The following is a 16,806-nucleotide window of genomic DNA, read 5'->3' as shown; positions in this document are numbered from 1 at the left end:
TAGATGATACAACATTCAGTGTAATTTGGAGGGCTGACAAGTGATGATCCTAATTTGAATATTGCATTTTTTGGAGCTTTGCAACACATTCAAACGCAATGGGGTATCTGATGATGTAATTAGGCTTAGGCTTTACCCATACTCTTTTAAGGATAAAGCTAAGGTTTGGTTGATTTCACAACCACCTAGAGGCATTTCTACTTGGGATGAGTTAGTTCAAACATTCCTTGTGAAGTAGTTTCCACCTATCAAATCTGCCAAAATGAGAAGTGACATCACAAATTTTTTCCAGAAAGATATGGACTCGCTTCATGAATCTTGGGAAAGATACAAAGAGCTCTTACAGAAGTGTCCTCACCATGGATTGTTAATGTGGTTGCTAGTGCAAACGTTTTATAACGGTTTGTTTCCAAATACGCAAGTTATGATTGATGCAACCTATAACTTGGTTGAGGTGATGGCTAGCAATAACTATATGTGGCCTTCAAAGAGAAATTTAACAAGGAAAGTAGTGGGAGTGGATGAAGTCGATGGCTACACCGCATTGGCTACTCAACTTTCAGCCATTGAAAAGCAATTAGGTGTAGCTCTGAAAGTTAATGCTATTGAATCTTCTTCTCTAACTTATGAATTTTGTGCAGGAAATCACTTGCCAAGAGATTATCAAGTAGGGAGCCTGTTTGCTCAACCCAAACAAGTGAATTATGTCAACAATTTTCAAAGAGGGCAAGGGAATCTAATTTAGAGAGTGTGCTCACTAAATTCATGGAGGAGTTGAGCAAGAGATTTGACAAGAATGAAACTCAACTCCAAAAATATGAAGTACTCTTGCAAAATCAATCTGCATCCATTAGAAATATTGAGACTCAATTGGGGAAGATTCATAATATTTTGTTGAGGAGAGTTCAAGGATTGTTACCAAGTGATACGAAGAAGAATCTGAAGGAGTAAGTCAATGCCATTACTTTAAGAAGTGGTAAGCAGTTGGAGGAGCCAAAAAGAGGTGAAGAAATTGAAGAAAGTGGTGAAAACATGAATTTTGGCAAAACCAATCATGTCGTGACAAACTGAAAAAATGACGCATTCTATGGCACAGCCTTGGAAAAAGAGAAAATTGATCAAGATGAAAAAAAAGTGGAAGCTACCTTACCATACCCTCATAGAATGCAGAAGCAGCACCAAGACAAACAATTTGGTAAGTTCATGGACATGTTTAGAAGCTTACATATCAGTATTCCTTTTGTAGACGTGTTGGAGAAAATGCCAAGTATGCGAAGTTTCTGAAGGAGATCCTCATGCACAAAAGGAAGTTTGAAGAGTACGACACGGTCATGCTCACCGAGGAATGTAATGCATTGCTTTAAAAGATACTACCACCGAAATTAAGAGATCCAGGGAGTTTTACTATTCCTTACAACATTGGTAGTTTTTATTTTGATAAAATTTAATGTGATCTAGGAGCTAACATTAACTTGATGCCTTTTTCTATGACTTGGATTAGGAAAGGTGAAGCCAACCACGGTTCATCTTCAATTGGCGGATAGATCCATAACATATCTTAGAGAAGTGGTGGAGGATGTCCTAATAAAGGTAGATAAATTTATTTTTCCACTTTTTTTTTTTAATTAATTTGTTGTTTTTGCAGGTGTTAGTTTTTAGGTGTGTTTAATTGTTTTCTATTTAGTTTAAATAATTTTGATGTTCTATTTGTTTCTCTAAACTCATAAATTTTAACGAGTTATGTGTGTTGCCAATAACGTGCACCGTAAGTTTTTTTGTTTTGACAGAATTAAATAAACCACAATGGAATGAAATAAGTTGGTGATGGAATTGTCACGCAAATTCACACTTCATTATTGCAAAAAGGGGGGTAAATTTTCTTTTTCTCTTTTTCCTTTTGTTTACATTTGTACATTGGCAACAATGTAGATTTTAGGTTGGGGGTAAGGGAAGTCTCTTCAAAAAAATTTGGAATTTATGGATTTAAGAGGAATTTTTTTGTGTTTTGTTTTGAATTTTGTTTAGTTTCTTGGATTAATTTGTATGTCAATGATAGTATTATGATTGCGATATGTAACATGTAGAAGACATTAATTTTTTCCTTGGATTAAAGAAATTTTGAGTGTTAATTGCACCTAGTCTGAGACTCTCTTGGTTTTTGGTATGAATTGCTAATTAGTATAAATGCTTAGAGAAGTTTTATGTGTGAATTTTTCATAAGACAGTTTTTGCGATCTCAACAAACTCTAGAACTCACTTGATAACCTCTTGAGGCGAAATCTTAGAATTCACATTACCTAGGAAATGATTTAGGCTATTTTTGGACCGATTGAGCATTTCAAGCTAACCCTATATTTTGTTAGCACTAGTTAACCCTTTGAGCTTTATAAACACATTTTAGCCTTGTTTTTCTTTCATTTAGCCTATTATAACATACTTTGGTGATGAGCTTAAAACACATTCCTACCTTTTTAAGAGACTTAATTCTAGCGCAAGCTTGGTGAGAGTACTTAGGCAAGTAAGGGTGGAGAGCTGTGATGTTTTCTTCCCATAACCCAGAATTTATGCAAAGAAATAGGATATGGGTTATGAAATGTGTAGAATGTTAAGGTGGGTTGTATGTTGCTTTCTTCCTATAAGTTATTTGTCAACTTATGAATCTAGTGTGGTAACACTAAGTCATGGTATGAACACCTCACTTTGTCTTAGCACAATCATTTTGTTTAAATTTCTAGTGTGACCACCTTCAATTAAGTTGTTTATCTACTATATTGTGTGAACACCTCTGAGTCAGAGTGGTCACAATGCATCTGATAGATATTTTGGTTAACACTTATTGTATTTCTAAATTCCAATGAGCTGTCATTATTCTCTTATGAGATATTTGTATGGTCCATAACACTTGTCAAATTGTTATTCAATGTGCTAGAAAGTTTATTCTCTTTGTTGGTAGTCCCAAGAGAATTGGAATAAACTTTTTCATAAAGTATCTTTTTGGCCACCTATCCCCTTTCATTGAGCTCAAGTTTTCTATATATACGTCTTCTCCAATGCAATTCTTCTCAAGATGAATATACCTCTGATATTACTCTGAAAATTCCTAGAGGCTTCTTTTGTTTTGAAAATTCCTCTATCTTACGATCTTGTGGGTGACCACCACAGTCTTGTGTGACTGTAACACCCCCCTCGAGCCGAGTACCCTCTAAGTATTCCATTACAATGGAAACTTATAAAATTTACGCCTGGAAGGTTGTGTAATTTAAAACATAAATCTTGGTTACAAATATGTACTATATGAAAATAAATAAATAAAAACTTCTCGTCTCATTTACATTACTTTCATAATCAACTTGTCGAAATATTACTATATATTACGATGTTATATAATGGATGTAGTTTTTGGATTAATGTTTTATATATATATATATATTTATATATATATATATATATATATATATATATAATATTATATATATATTATATATATATATATATATATATATATATATATACATTAATCCAAAAACAACATCCGTTATATAACATCGTAATATAATTAAACAAAAGTTAACACGCGTGCCCCTACGCTTCCTTGACTGCCGCTGCCCTTACTGCTTTAACTATTACCTACAAAACATGGAAACTAGGGAAATGAGTGCTAATCACTCAGTAAGGGTATCGATCATTTAACCTATGTAACATTTTTAAACTTGGATAACATTTTTTTTACTTGTACATGAACCAAATATTAATAACATAAAATAACATATATGTAATATAACATAGCATATTCAGTTCATATCATAACGCATAATATAATTCATGTAATGCTTTCCTTTAATGTTCATGAATGATGCACTTCAATGCTGTGCATGTATAAATACATTTTTCTTTGAAAACTTTTTACTTTCTGCCGATCGGACTAAGCTAAGGCATGGATTATGGAACCTTTGGCCAATGAGCTAACCTTAACTTATAACACAGTCCCCATGGTCATGCACGCTATGGACTGTTCATTTCTTTTGGTCTAGACATGTGCATGAGTGAGCTCAGGTTCCCTATAACATGACAACAGCTTCCATAAAACTTAAGAATCATTTTGTTGACAAAATGCATGTCTATGTACCTTGAAAGCATTTTGCTCAAACTTGGGATCAAGTCCCTCTTTTTTCATCATTAATATGCTTGACGTGCTATATTCTTTAAAAACATACACTTTCCATATATGAATATATCATTTTATCCTAGCCATTTTGTGGATGCATTACAAATTCATAGAAACATATCACACTTAGGCTTGTTTATACATAAACAAGCTCATAATTAGGTAATACATAACATATTACACATAACATACATGGTCATTCATTACATTAAATATATCTGTTCATACAATCATTAAATAATCACAAAGATCACTCATTCAAACATGCTTTAAAACCCTTTAAGCATTATTTCCATACTTGGAATCAATCATAGATTATTAGGCTAAAAAATAAATTAAGAAATTGGAAGCACTTTTGAGGTAGTCATGCTGCACAGGTCATATTCAAGAAGACATATCTCGAGTTATACACATTGGATTAATATGATATTGGTCTCTTTTTAAAGATTAAAGGAAGGGCTACAACCTTTATGTTTAGGACTCAACCCAGTTCGATAGGTAAGATGTCCAAAAATGGCTCAGAAAGCCACAGATTTAATAGTGGCAACCATCGTAACATGCCTTTTTTTTTTTTTTTTTTTAAGGCTTTTCCATACCTATTTACCTCCATTTACTCCCTAACCTTTCCTATCCATTATCCCTGTGAAAACATGTCAAATGATCGATAATAACCTCCCTTGTAATATGTTAATTGCTCATGACACAACTATTTCTGTTAATTGCCATCAAACTTCAATTTTCTACAATTCACATATAAATCCATCAATTGCAAATTATAGCATCAAACCAAGCTCAATTTCCTTTGTGTGACAAGAATTAAGGTTCCCTAATACTAAACATAGAAACCTAATTCTTATTTCATATTAAAGGGAGGTTTTCCTTACCTTGTGTGAAGAAACCACACTCTTTTGCAAATTTCCTCCTCCTTATCTCCAATTGACTCTTTGTCCCAACATAATTCATAAGAAAATTAATAACTTGAAATACATAATAGTCGTATAAGATAAGGAGTTGAAATTTACCTCCTAATATCCTTAATAAAAGAAGAAATATAAGACACTTGAAAGATTGCAACTAAGAAGCTTGAAATTTCAATGGAGGAAATAGAATTACCAGAAAAGTATTGAAGAAGATGATGGAATATTGGAGAAATATTGAAGAAAATGATAGAAAGTGGAAGAATATATGTGTTGGCCGATTTTTAACCAAGTAACTCAAGGATTTTTTTTTTCTTTTAACAAAAATATCAATATTTATCACTTGCATTTAATGACTTAAAACATCGTTTCCCTTTTTACCCTTAACAATTTTCTTTTAATTACTCCTCAATCCTTCATCATCTTTATCTTGTCAAGCCAACAAAACATCATCATTCTTTTACCACTTTATCCCTAAGGCATGTGCATGGTAGTTAACTTAGCACATAAAAGTGAAAATATTATTTTACCCTTGGACGTACTAGTGGGGTTTGCAGGGACCACACTAACTGATTGTTTATCACGAGTTCTTTTGGTGAAATAGAGCACCCTTGTTGGAGGGCACCAACTATACCTTTTGGAGACCTAGGATACATGCATTTTTTAAATCTATTGATGAGAGGGCTTGGAATGCTTGTATGGTTGGTTGGCGAGAACCTAAAACTGATGAAGCTAGTAGAAGTAAAGGAAAGACCCTTGATCAATGGACCAAGGCTGAGTTAGAAGAGCCTAATTTTAACTCTAAACTCTAAAGCATTTCACGCCATTTTTAATGTTGTTAGTACAGGTCAAATGAAAAACATTGTAAATTGTGAAACGGCTAAGGATGCATGGGATAGACTCCAAATTGAAAATCATGGAACCAATATTGTGAAAAAGACCAAGCTTAGAAGATTAATCATGGACTATGAAAATCTTGTTATGCGTGACAATGAAACCATTACTGATTTTCATGGCAGATTATGTGATATCACTAATGAGTGTTTTGCTTTAGGTAAAATCTGTTCGTGGAACCATGTTTGATATTGATTAAATTATCCTTGTTGATGTTGTTTCGTTCATGTGTAGGAATCAATCAATCATTGTTTTATGCTTAGTTTGTGAGTAAATGATCCATATACGCAGCAGAAACAAAAAATATAATACAAGGATCGTTTACATGGCCAAGATCAAGGGTATAATTTTACAATTTATATTAAAGTAAAATCTGTACAAAAAGGTTAGTCATGAGTTTAGAAAAACATACGCACGTTTGGAGGCTCCTCCAAATTTGTCAATGAACGTTTTGCTACCGATCCAAGTGTAGGATCGAACCCACGTAGTCCATACGAAGACAATCACAAAGAACTAAGGAGGGATTTGCTAGATCCTCCTTAGCCTTAAGAATCAAAAAGACAAATCAAATGAATTGATTTTGGGCAAAAATGAATTCTGCCGTGGGAGTGTAAATGGGGCTGTGTGTTTTTGCTTTTCAAAGAGAAAAATGAACTAATGAAAAATCACATCATTTTTACAAATAACATTTTTCTTTTTATAGTAAAACTTTAATGCCCTATTCCCATATGGAATAGGCTTGGGCTCCAACCCAAACACCCCATGTTATCAAACACTCTCAATTAGATATTTATTTATTTCATCATTATCTCAATTAAAATCAATTAATATGTATTTAATCTATATATTAGCATTTAACAATAATGATGATTTAATTAAATATATGTGAACACATATTTAAACGTAATTTCACTTATTTAATTTTTCTAATAAATTAAATAAAGGCTACGACCTCAGCAAATTTAATTGCATTGTGAAATTACCAAAATACCCTTTTGCCTAGAAAATACAAAAACGCTCTTCTTTCTCCTGAGTCTTAAATTATCTTCTATGTGTTGACCCATAGGCTCCTCATCATACCGGCAGTGTATATCACATTAACACTAATTATTGTCTCACTAATACACAGACCAAGATTGGCCCCTAGCAAAGCATCATGGCCACCTATAGATTCGGTAAAGCAAAATAGCTACCTGTCAATGATTGTTACCGTACATTCGATCCTTTCATCATACGTTATCTCGATAAGATGAAGCATAGAATATGTGTCAACCTTGTTACTCTCGATATTATGTATTTAGTTTCTGGACCAATGACCTGTATTATAAATGGATAGAGCAACAAGTCAATCCCACTGTGGCCACAGTTTTAGTGTCATTGTCATATACTGAATTGCGCCATGAGAAACTTCTCCCGTACCCGTGTAATGCCCCGCTTGAGGTACTTTGTTATTGTTTCTCTTTCGCCCTAATCGAGTTGGTTTTTGTTATTATTGTTTGATTGAATGTCATGTTGAATGTGCCCTGAATTTTGGTTGAAAATAGAAAATTTGAGTGTACCAAGCTTCGCCGGGGCGGAGAATCTTCGCCGCGGCGAAGATGGGTTGAACCAAGGGTCAAACTCTCTGGACAGTTTCGCCGCGGCGACAAATTGTTTCTTCGCCGCGGCGACGGCCGTTTCATGTTGGTTGAGTTTTAGACATTTTCTTCCCTAGGACAATTTGACCTTTCTACCCCTAATTAGCGAAAGTGGGGAGTTATTTGTAAGGATTTTTCATGGAGTAGGTTTGATATGGGTGAGTTTGTAATGGATCAAAGGATATAGATGGAATTCCCAAAGAAGAGTAAGGGCAAAATGGAATGATTGTGTTATATTTCATTAAAGGAATAGAATCAAAGAAACCCTCATTCTTCTTCTCCAAAAACGCAACCCTTCATTCTTCTCCTCTCAACTTCTCTTTTCTTTTGATCAAGTTTTTCCAAGGGATTTTGAAGTGATTTGGGGTTATAGAAAGCAACCTAAGGCTTCCTAAGGTAAGGATTTCTCCTTAAGTTGTGTGATTTGTAGATTTTAGTTCATTTTGGTTTTTGAGGGTTTTTATTCTTTTGGTTAAGAGTAGAGAGAATAGCCAAGAAAAACCAAGTGAAAGAAGATTTGGTGAAGTCTCTCCATAGCAATTAAGTAAAACCCAACCCAAGTTGAGATTTATGAAATTTCTTGATTAGGGTTTTAATAGTAATGATGCATGTATGTGAAATACATGTGATATGCCATGTGGATGTATGATAGAGATTTCTATGCTTTGTGAATGTTAATACCTTGTAATTGAAATGGTTGTTGGATTGGCAAGTATTTGAGATGGATTTGAAGGGTGTTTATGAAACCCTTTTTGGAGTTTTTATTTGACAGGTTTTATGGCTTTGTGAAGGGGTTTTTCCCCATTTTGGATGGTTAGGAAAAGTTTTAGATTCATGGCTATGATAGAGTCTTATAGTGCACATGAGTTGTTTGATGAAATGCCTAATAGAGGTTTGAGTGTGAGTAATGAACCTTAATTCTTGCAACATTGCATGTTGGCATTTCACAAGTGCATTAGTAGAGATAAATCATCCATGTGCATTGTTATATGCATTGACAGTGACCTAAGAAAGAGTAGGGAACTTTGTGTATAGAAATACCCTATGAGTAGAGAGCTTAGTGGGTAAAATTCCCTAAGTTAGAGAGCATTGAAAAATGCTACAATAGAATGAGTTAGAAGAGTGTATAGTTGGATGATGCTTTGTGATCATCACCCACCGTTATGGGAATCGGATTGATGCTTTGTGATCATCATCCGAATAGCCTTGGAGAGATGGGTCGATGCTTATGTGATCGTCACCCAATGAGTAATAGGAATGGGTAGATCTTTGTGACCACTACCCGATTAGTTAAGAGATATGTAGGTTGATGCTGTGTGATCATCATCCAACGGCTAGTAGAGGCGGGTTGATGCTTTGTATCATCACCCGATAGTGACTAGAGACGGGTAATGCTTGGTGATCATTACCCAAAATTCATGAGGAACGGGTAGGTGCTAGGTTGCTCCACCCGATAGCTAGGAAACCGAGTTGGTGCTTTGTGATCCTTACTCGTAGTCCACTAGGAAGGGTTGGTACTGTGTGAATTCCACCCGTAGCCATAGAAGTGAGATGGTGCTTGTGTGAACGCCATCCGGCCGTACCTCCGGTAGATGAGGCCATGATGTTATTAGAAACAGAAATAGAACACATTAGAAAAGGAAGAAATTAAGAGTCACACACGGGCAGACAGTTAAGAGTTTTACTTACTGAGCATTATTTTGTGCTCACCCGTTATTTTCCTTTGTGGATGCAGGTTCTAGGTGATGATGTGGCGTCGGCGTGCGGGGAGCAATAGCTACACTGTTCCCCTATTTTGTCTTTTAAAATGCACTTTTGTAAACAGTAACCTTTGTGTATAAAGACATGTGAATTGAATGAAAGAAAACGTTTTGGGCCCAATTTCCCTTGTTAATTGCATGCATTATACTAGTTTTCAGTAGGTGTTACATTTTTGGTATCAGAGCAGATTTTGGGATTGAACAGTGTACTATTCTCATCGCCACGACGTCCTCTAACCGACTGTGTGAGTAATCTTCCTTACAGTATTGTTTCTTGAGTTCATTAGTGTGATCATTTTGTAGATGGGCGTAGTTATCGAAACCGCGGTAAAGGTGTGGTGAATGAAGGAGAACCTTCTAACCCACCAGAGTCTACGCCCCTCCTCTTGGATGAGCTAGAATCCGGAATTGTACACAAGTTATGGCTGAAACTCAGGGAGAGTTGTACCCCCTGTTCAGGTACCGCCAGTTACGCCTGTTGAAAAGGGCAACCGGTACCTCCCCCGTACCGAACGAGGTTGAACCGATTTATGGTCTCTCTAGTCAGCATCAACCCTCAGAGTTTAAGGGTCTACAGATCCAGTGATAGCAGAAGAGGGGCTTGGGTCAGTAGAGCTGCCACGGGTTTTTTTCCTATGTCAACCGAGAAGTCCGGTATGCGAGTTTTCTGTTCGGGGTGATGCCCGAATTTGTGGGAATTAATGGAGAAACTCATGACGCGACAGTATATGGGAAGAGTTTAGGCAAGAGTTTGAGGCTGAGTATAGATCAGAGGACCAAGTTCATGAAAGGCCCAGAATTATCAGTCTTCAGCAAGGGACATAGCGTTGTGAAAGAGTACTCAGTGAAGTTCAACGCTCTTGCAAGGTTTGCACCGGAAATAGTTAGCACTCCCTGGAGAAGGGATAAGTTTGTGCATGATTGAAGCCGGAGATAGCCCGATATAATGACAAGCTCTAACCCTCCTCGGATTACAGGTAGGCCTTGAGGGCGGCAATGAAGGCGGAGATTTTGAGAATAAAATCTTCCCCTTAGGATCCTCGAAGGGAGGACCAAAGGACTACCCTCTACTCCTCAGAGAGAGAAACTGAGGGTGTAAAAGGAAAAGAAATGAAGAATCAAAGAAAAGTTTCAGTAGACAGAATAGAAAGGAGTGGAAAATAAGCGACCTCGGACGGAGGGGTTTCCTCCTTGCCCTAAGTGTGGGAAGAATCACCCGGGAGAGTGTCTAGGGATCAGAGAGTTGCTATAGGTGCCGACAGCCAGGGCATATGATGAGGGATTGTAAAGCTCCTCTTCCACCTACGACTCAGAGTTCAGGAGCACTGCGAGTGCCAGAGTTTTTACGTGGCACAAGGAAGCAACAGGAGTCCATCCGCCGTTACTGGTCAGTTATTATTTCATGCAGTCCCTTTATATGCTTTAATTGATTCGTTGCACCCATTCGTTTATATTTATGGGATGCTTGAGAGATTAGGTTTGAACCTACTGAGCGACTCAGCCCATTAAGATAGAACTACCCGTGGGGTTAGTGTTGTGACTCAAGAGATTTTGTTAAGAGAGTCCTTATGATCCAGGGTAGAAGTTAACAGTTGACTTAATAGTTTTTGATATGCCCGATTTTGATGTGATTCTGGGTATGGTTCCTAGGAAGTATGGATAGAGATTGACTGTCGGAAAAAGAGGCGAGGTTTAACCTCGATTGTGGAGATAAGTTTAGTTTTGGAGAAGGCCATCAGTTGAGCATGCTGATTAGTAATGTAAAGCCAGGAAGATGTTGAGAAAGGGTGTTCGGGTTATATTGCCCATGTGTGCAGAGTGGTGATGTCCACAGTTAGAGATTCAAGTGTGCCAGTAGTTCGACTTTATAGATGTGTTTCCGGAAGAGTTACCGGGTTTGCCTCCAGAGAGGGAGGTAGAATTTAGTATCGACATAGCACAGAACAGCACCATACTAAAGCCCCTATCGAATGGCCCCAGCTGAGCCCAAGATTAAAGAAGCAACTCCAAGAACTTTTAGATAAAGGCTTCATCCGACCAAGTCATTCCCCTTGGGGAGCTCCAATCCTGTTTGTGAAAAAGAAGGATGGATCACTAGGATGTGTATCGATTATAGGGAGTTAATAAAGTTACAGTGAAGAATAAGTACCCGCTACCCCGGATAGATGACCTCTTTGATCAGTTGAAAGGTGCAGCAGTGTTCTCCAAAATTGTTTGAGGTCTGGGTACCATCGGTAAGAGTGGTTGAGCAGATGTGGCTAAGACGCCTTTCGTACAGTATGGGCATTATGAATTTGTAGTATGCCGTTTGGTTGACCAAGCCCCAGCAGTTTTTTAGGACTTGATGAACAGGGTATTTCATGAGTACTTGGATCAGTTATTGTTGTCTTCATCGACGACATTCTGATTTACTCAAAGTCAAGAGAAGAGCATGAGAACACTTGAGCTTAGTGCTGCAACGGCTAGAGAAAAGAAGTTGTGTGCTAAATCTCCAGTGTGAGTTTTGGCTAATCAAGTGATATTCTTTGGTCATACCGTGTCAAAGGAAGGGATTTCGGTAATCCGAGTAAATGCAGGCAATTCTAGAAGGGCAGAAGCCGAGAACAGTGAAAGAAATCAGGAGTTTCTTAGGCTTAGCAGGTTACTACCGGCGATTTGTATCGGGATTCGCCCAGTTGGCTAAACCGTTGACAGCTCTTACTAACAGAAGACTCTTTTTCTGGTCAGCAGCATGTGAAGAAGCTTTCAAAGTTGAAAAGAGGTTAACATCAGCTCCTGTGCTAGTGTTACCGTAGGAGGGTGTAGATTATGACATTTATACAGATGCCTCTTTACAGGGACTTGGTGCTGTGTTTAATGCAGTTGGTAGGGTTATAGCTTATGCTTCTCGTCAATTGAAAGAGTACGAGACCAGATACCCTACGCATGACCTAGAGTTGCAGCTGTGGTCTTTGCTTTAAAGATATGGAGGCATTACCTTTATGGTGTGAAGAGTAATATCTACACCGATCATAAGAGTTGAAGTACTTCTTCAGTCAAAGGGTTGAATATGAGGCAGAGAAGGTGGTTAGAGCTGGTCAAGGATTATGATTGTGAGATCAAGTACCAACCGGAAGCCAATGTAGTCCGATGCCTTGAGTAAAAAGCTCATGTTTTCCGCTTACCAGATAGAAAAGTTAATAGAGATTGTCTAAGGAACAGATTGAGGTGGTTCCGGGAAGAGTTGCCAGCCTAGAGGTACAGTCTTCTTTACGAGGAAATTAGAGAAAAGCAAATGGCTGATGATGTGTCAGAAAATAGTTCAGCAAGTACTTGAGGCAAGACATCAGAGTTCTTTGTGAGAAATGGTTTCCTCATTTTCAGAAATCGTTTGTGCTTCCTCCAAATGAGGAGTTGAAACAGAAAATCCTCATAGAGGCTCATGACACACCGTACACCGCTCATCCGGGAGCAACCAAGATGTACAGGATGTAAAGAAGGGCTACTGTGGTCAGTATGAGGAAGACATCGCCGAGTTTGTGGCTAAATGTCAACCTGCCAGCGGTGAAAGCAGAACTCAACGGCCATCAGGGTTGCTCCAACCATTGAGTATTCCAGATGGAAATGGGAGAGCATTCATCATGATTTATCACGGTCTCCCCAGAGTGCAGAAAGGGTGTAATGCTATATGGGTGATTGTGGATAGATTAACCAAGTCAGCCCATTTTCTCCCAGTAAAGGAGAGTAACCACTACAGATCAGTTGCTCAGATTTACCTCAAGGAATAGTCAGATTGCATGGTGTGCCCAAGTATGTATCAGATAGATTCCAGATTTGTGTCAGCCTTTTGGACAAGTTTACAGAGGAGTTTGGGTACCCGTTTAGCATTCAGTACTGCCTATCATCCTCAGACAGATGGCCAACACGGAGAGCGAATCAGGTGCTCGAAGATATGTTAAGAGCCTGTTTCATGGATTTTAGAGTATCCTGGCATGAAAGTTACCCTTAGTGGAATTTGCTACAACAACAGTTATCAGTCTACAATTAGAATGGCGCCTTACGAGCTTTGTATGGTAGACGGTGTAGGTCTCCGCTTCATTGGGATAAGTAGGAGAGAGAGATGAGTTGAGACCGCTCTTGGGCCAGAGATGACTCAGAAACTAGTAGATGATGTGAGGTTAATCAGAAATAGAATGAAACAGCCCAAGATCGACAGAAGAGTTTATGCCGATTTGAAGAGGAAAGATAAGAATTCCAAGTGGGTGACAAAGGTTTTCTGAAAGTTTCCCCCTACAACGAGTGAATGCGCTTTGGAGCAAAGGGAAGTTAGCGCCGAGGTATGTAGGTCCTTTTGAGATCTTGCAACGAGTAGGAAAAGTGGCCTATAGATTGGCACTACCACCTAACATGACAGGGTCACGATGTCTTCCATGTCTCGATGCTACGGAAATATGTAAGTGATCCCCTCCACATCCTGAGCATAGACTTGAAGTAGCAGAGAATCTAGTATATGAAGAACGTCCAGTTCAATTTTAGATCGAGGTTAAAGACTTCGGAACAAGAGTGTTCCGCTAGTGAAAGTCCTTTGAGGAATCATAAAGTGGAGAAGCCACTTGGGAAGTGGAACGAGACATGCAGAATCGTTTCCCAGAGCTATTGCATGAATTTCGGGACCATTCTTAAGGGGGGAAGAATTGTAACGCCCACTTGAGGTACGTTGTTATTGTTTCCTCTTTCGCCCTTAATCGAGTTGGTTTTTGTTATTATTGTTTGATTGAATGTCATGTTGAATGTGCCCTGAATTTTGGTTGAAAATAGAAGAATTTGAGTGTACCAAGCTCGCCGGGGCGAAGAAGATCTTCGCCGCGGCGAAGATGGGTTGAACCAAGGGTGAAACTCTCTGACAGTTTCGCCGCGGCGACAAATGTTTCTTCGCCGCGGCGACGGCCGAATTTCATTTGGTTGAGTTTTAGACATTTTCTTCCCTAAGGACAATTTGACCTTCTACCCCTAATTAGTAGGAAAAGTGGGGAGTTATTTGTAAGGATTTTTCATGGAGAATGTGTTGATGGGGGTGAGTTTGTAATGGATCAAAGGTATAGATGGAATTCCCAAAGAAGAGTAAGGGCAAAATGGGAATGATTGTGTTTTATTTCATTAAAAGGAATAGAATCAAAGAAACCCTCATTCTTCTTCTCCAAAAACGCAACCCTCATTCTTCTCCTCTCAACTTCTCTTTTCTTTTGATCAAGGTTTTCAAGGGATTTTGAAGTGATTTGGTATAGAAAGCAACCTAAGGCTTCCTAAGGTAGGATTTCTCCTTAAGTTGTGTGATTTGTAGATTTTAGTTCATTTTGGTTTTGAGGGTTTTATTCTTTTGGTTAAGAGTAGAGAGAATAGCCAAAAAACCAAGTGGAAAGAAGATTTGGTGAAGTCTCTCCATAGCAATAGTAAAACCCACCCAGTTGAGATTTATGAAATTTCTTGATTGGTTTTAATAGTAATGATGCATGTATGTGAAATACATGATATGCCATGTGGATGTATGAATAGAGATTCTATGCTTTGTGAATGTAATACCTTGTAAATATGAGAAATGGGTTGTTGGATTGGCAAGGTAGTTGAGGATTTGAAGGGGTGTTATGAAACCCTTTTTGGAAGTGTTTTATTTGACAGGTTATTATGGCTTTGTGAAGGGGTTTTTCCCCATTTTGGATGGTTAGGAAAAGTTTTAGATTCATGGCTGATAGAGTCTTATAGTGCACATGAGTTGTTTGATGAAATGCCTAATAGAGTTGAGTGTGAGTAATGAACCTTATTCTGCAACATTGCATGTTGGCATTTCACAGTGCATTAGTAGAGATAAATCATCCATGTGCATTGTTATATGCATTGACAAGTGACCTAAGAAAGAGTAGGGAACTTTGTGTATAGAAATACCCTATGAGTGGAGAGCTTAGTGGGTAAATTACCTAAGGGTAGAGAGCATTGAAAAATGCTACAATAGAATGAGTTAGAAGAGTAGTATAGTTGGGATGAGCTTTGTGATCATCACCCGACCGTTATGGAATCGGATTGATGCTTTGTATCATCATCCGAATAGCCTTGGAGAGATGGGTCGATGCTTAGTGTCGTCACCCAATGAGTAATAGGAATGGGTAGATGCTTTGTGACCACTACCCGATTAGTTAAGAGATATGTAGGTTGAGTGCTGTGTGATCATTATCCAACGGCTTAGAGGCGGGTGATGCTTTGTGATCATCACCCGATAGTGACTAGAGACGGGTAAATGCTTGGTGATCATTACCCAAATTCATGAGGAACGGTAGGTGCTAGGTGATCTCCACCCGATAGCTAGGAGGAACCAGTTGGTGCTTTGTGATCCTTACTCGGTAGTCACTAGGAAGGGTTGGTACTGTGTGAATTCCACCCGATAGCCATAGAGATGGAATGGTGCTGTGTGAACGCCATCCGGCCGTACCTCCGGTAAGATGAGGCCATGATTTTATTAGAACAGAAATAGAAACAGAATTAGAAAAGGAAATTAAGAGTCACACAGGGACAGACAGTTAGAGAGTTTTACTTCTGAGCATTATTGTGCTCACCCCGTTATTTTCCTTTGTGGATGCAGTTCTAGGTGATGAATGCGGTTGGAGGGGCGTCGGCGCGCGAGGAGCAATAGCTACACTGTTCCCCTATTTTGTCTTTTAAAATGCACTTTTGTAAACAGTAACCTTTGTGTATAAAAGACATGTGAATTGTAATGAAAAGAAACGTTTTGGGCCCAATTTCCCATTGTTAATTGCATGCATTATACTAGTTTTCAGTAGGTGTTACAACCCGGGAGTGATGAATCCTCTGTCAATCCACCATAGTCTTGATACACTCCTCGATGCAGCCAATCACCACCATATTGATAGCTCTGAATAGAACTGCGTTAGGCTAGTGTCAAACTACACTAATCGGTGCACAAGGCGCTCTGGTGATCTCAAGTCTAAGGATCACATGTACCACCATTCGTTAGAGGATTTATTCCATAGACATTGGGGTTACCATCCATATAGAATCCTCTGGTGGGTCAGTCCAGTGAACTTGCTGCAATGTATTCGCCTACAGCAAGCACCCATGTGTTGCACCAGGTTGTCACCAAACAACCTTGACAAGTGAGATCAGTCACTGCCTTTCAACAGGGTTGTTCAACATTATGATAGCTTTACTGTATTACCTGTGCCCTTACTTCAGAATACTACTGGGGCTACGGACGTTTCTAGAATGGCCACCATATGTGCTCATAGGGTTCTCACTATCAAGATTTGAAACACTTGATACCCTCGTCACGTTTCTACCATTCTAAAGACATATATCAATACATATTGCAATAATAATGATTTACGCGATATAGAATAAAATGCATTTTATTGATTAATGAACATTATTACAAAGAGTCAATTCTA

The 16,806-nt window shown here is 38.3% G+C and overlaps 1 non-coding gene across 1 annotated transcript; it reads right to left on the bottom strand.

Annotated features, from left to right (window-relative positions):
* Positions 1 to 259: 259 nt before the first annotated feature.
* LOC116121240 lies at positions 260 to 366 on the bottom strand. The gene has a single exon (XR_004126688.1). It is a non-coding gene; the product is annotated as a small nucleolar RNA R71 (small nucleolar RNA).
* Between the last annotated feature and the right edge of the window lie 16,440 nt (positions 367 to 16,806).

The sequence above is a fragment of the Pistacia vera genome, unplaced genomic scaffold (assembly GCF_008641045.1).
Source record: "Pistacia vera cultivar Batoury unplaced genomic scaffold, PisVer_v2 Contig970, whole genome shotgun sequence".
NCBI lineage: Eukaryota > Viridiplantae > Streptophyta > Magnoliopsida > Sapindales > Anacardiaceae > Pistacia > Pistacia vera.
Note: the sequence above shows the minus strand (reverse complement) of the source record. Positions and strands in the feature narration are given on the sequence as shown.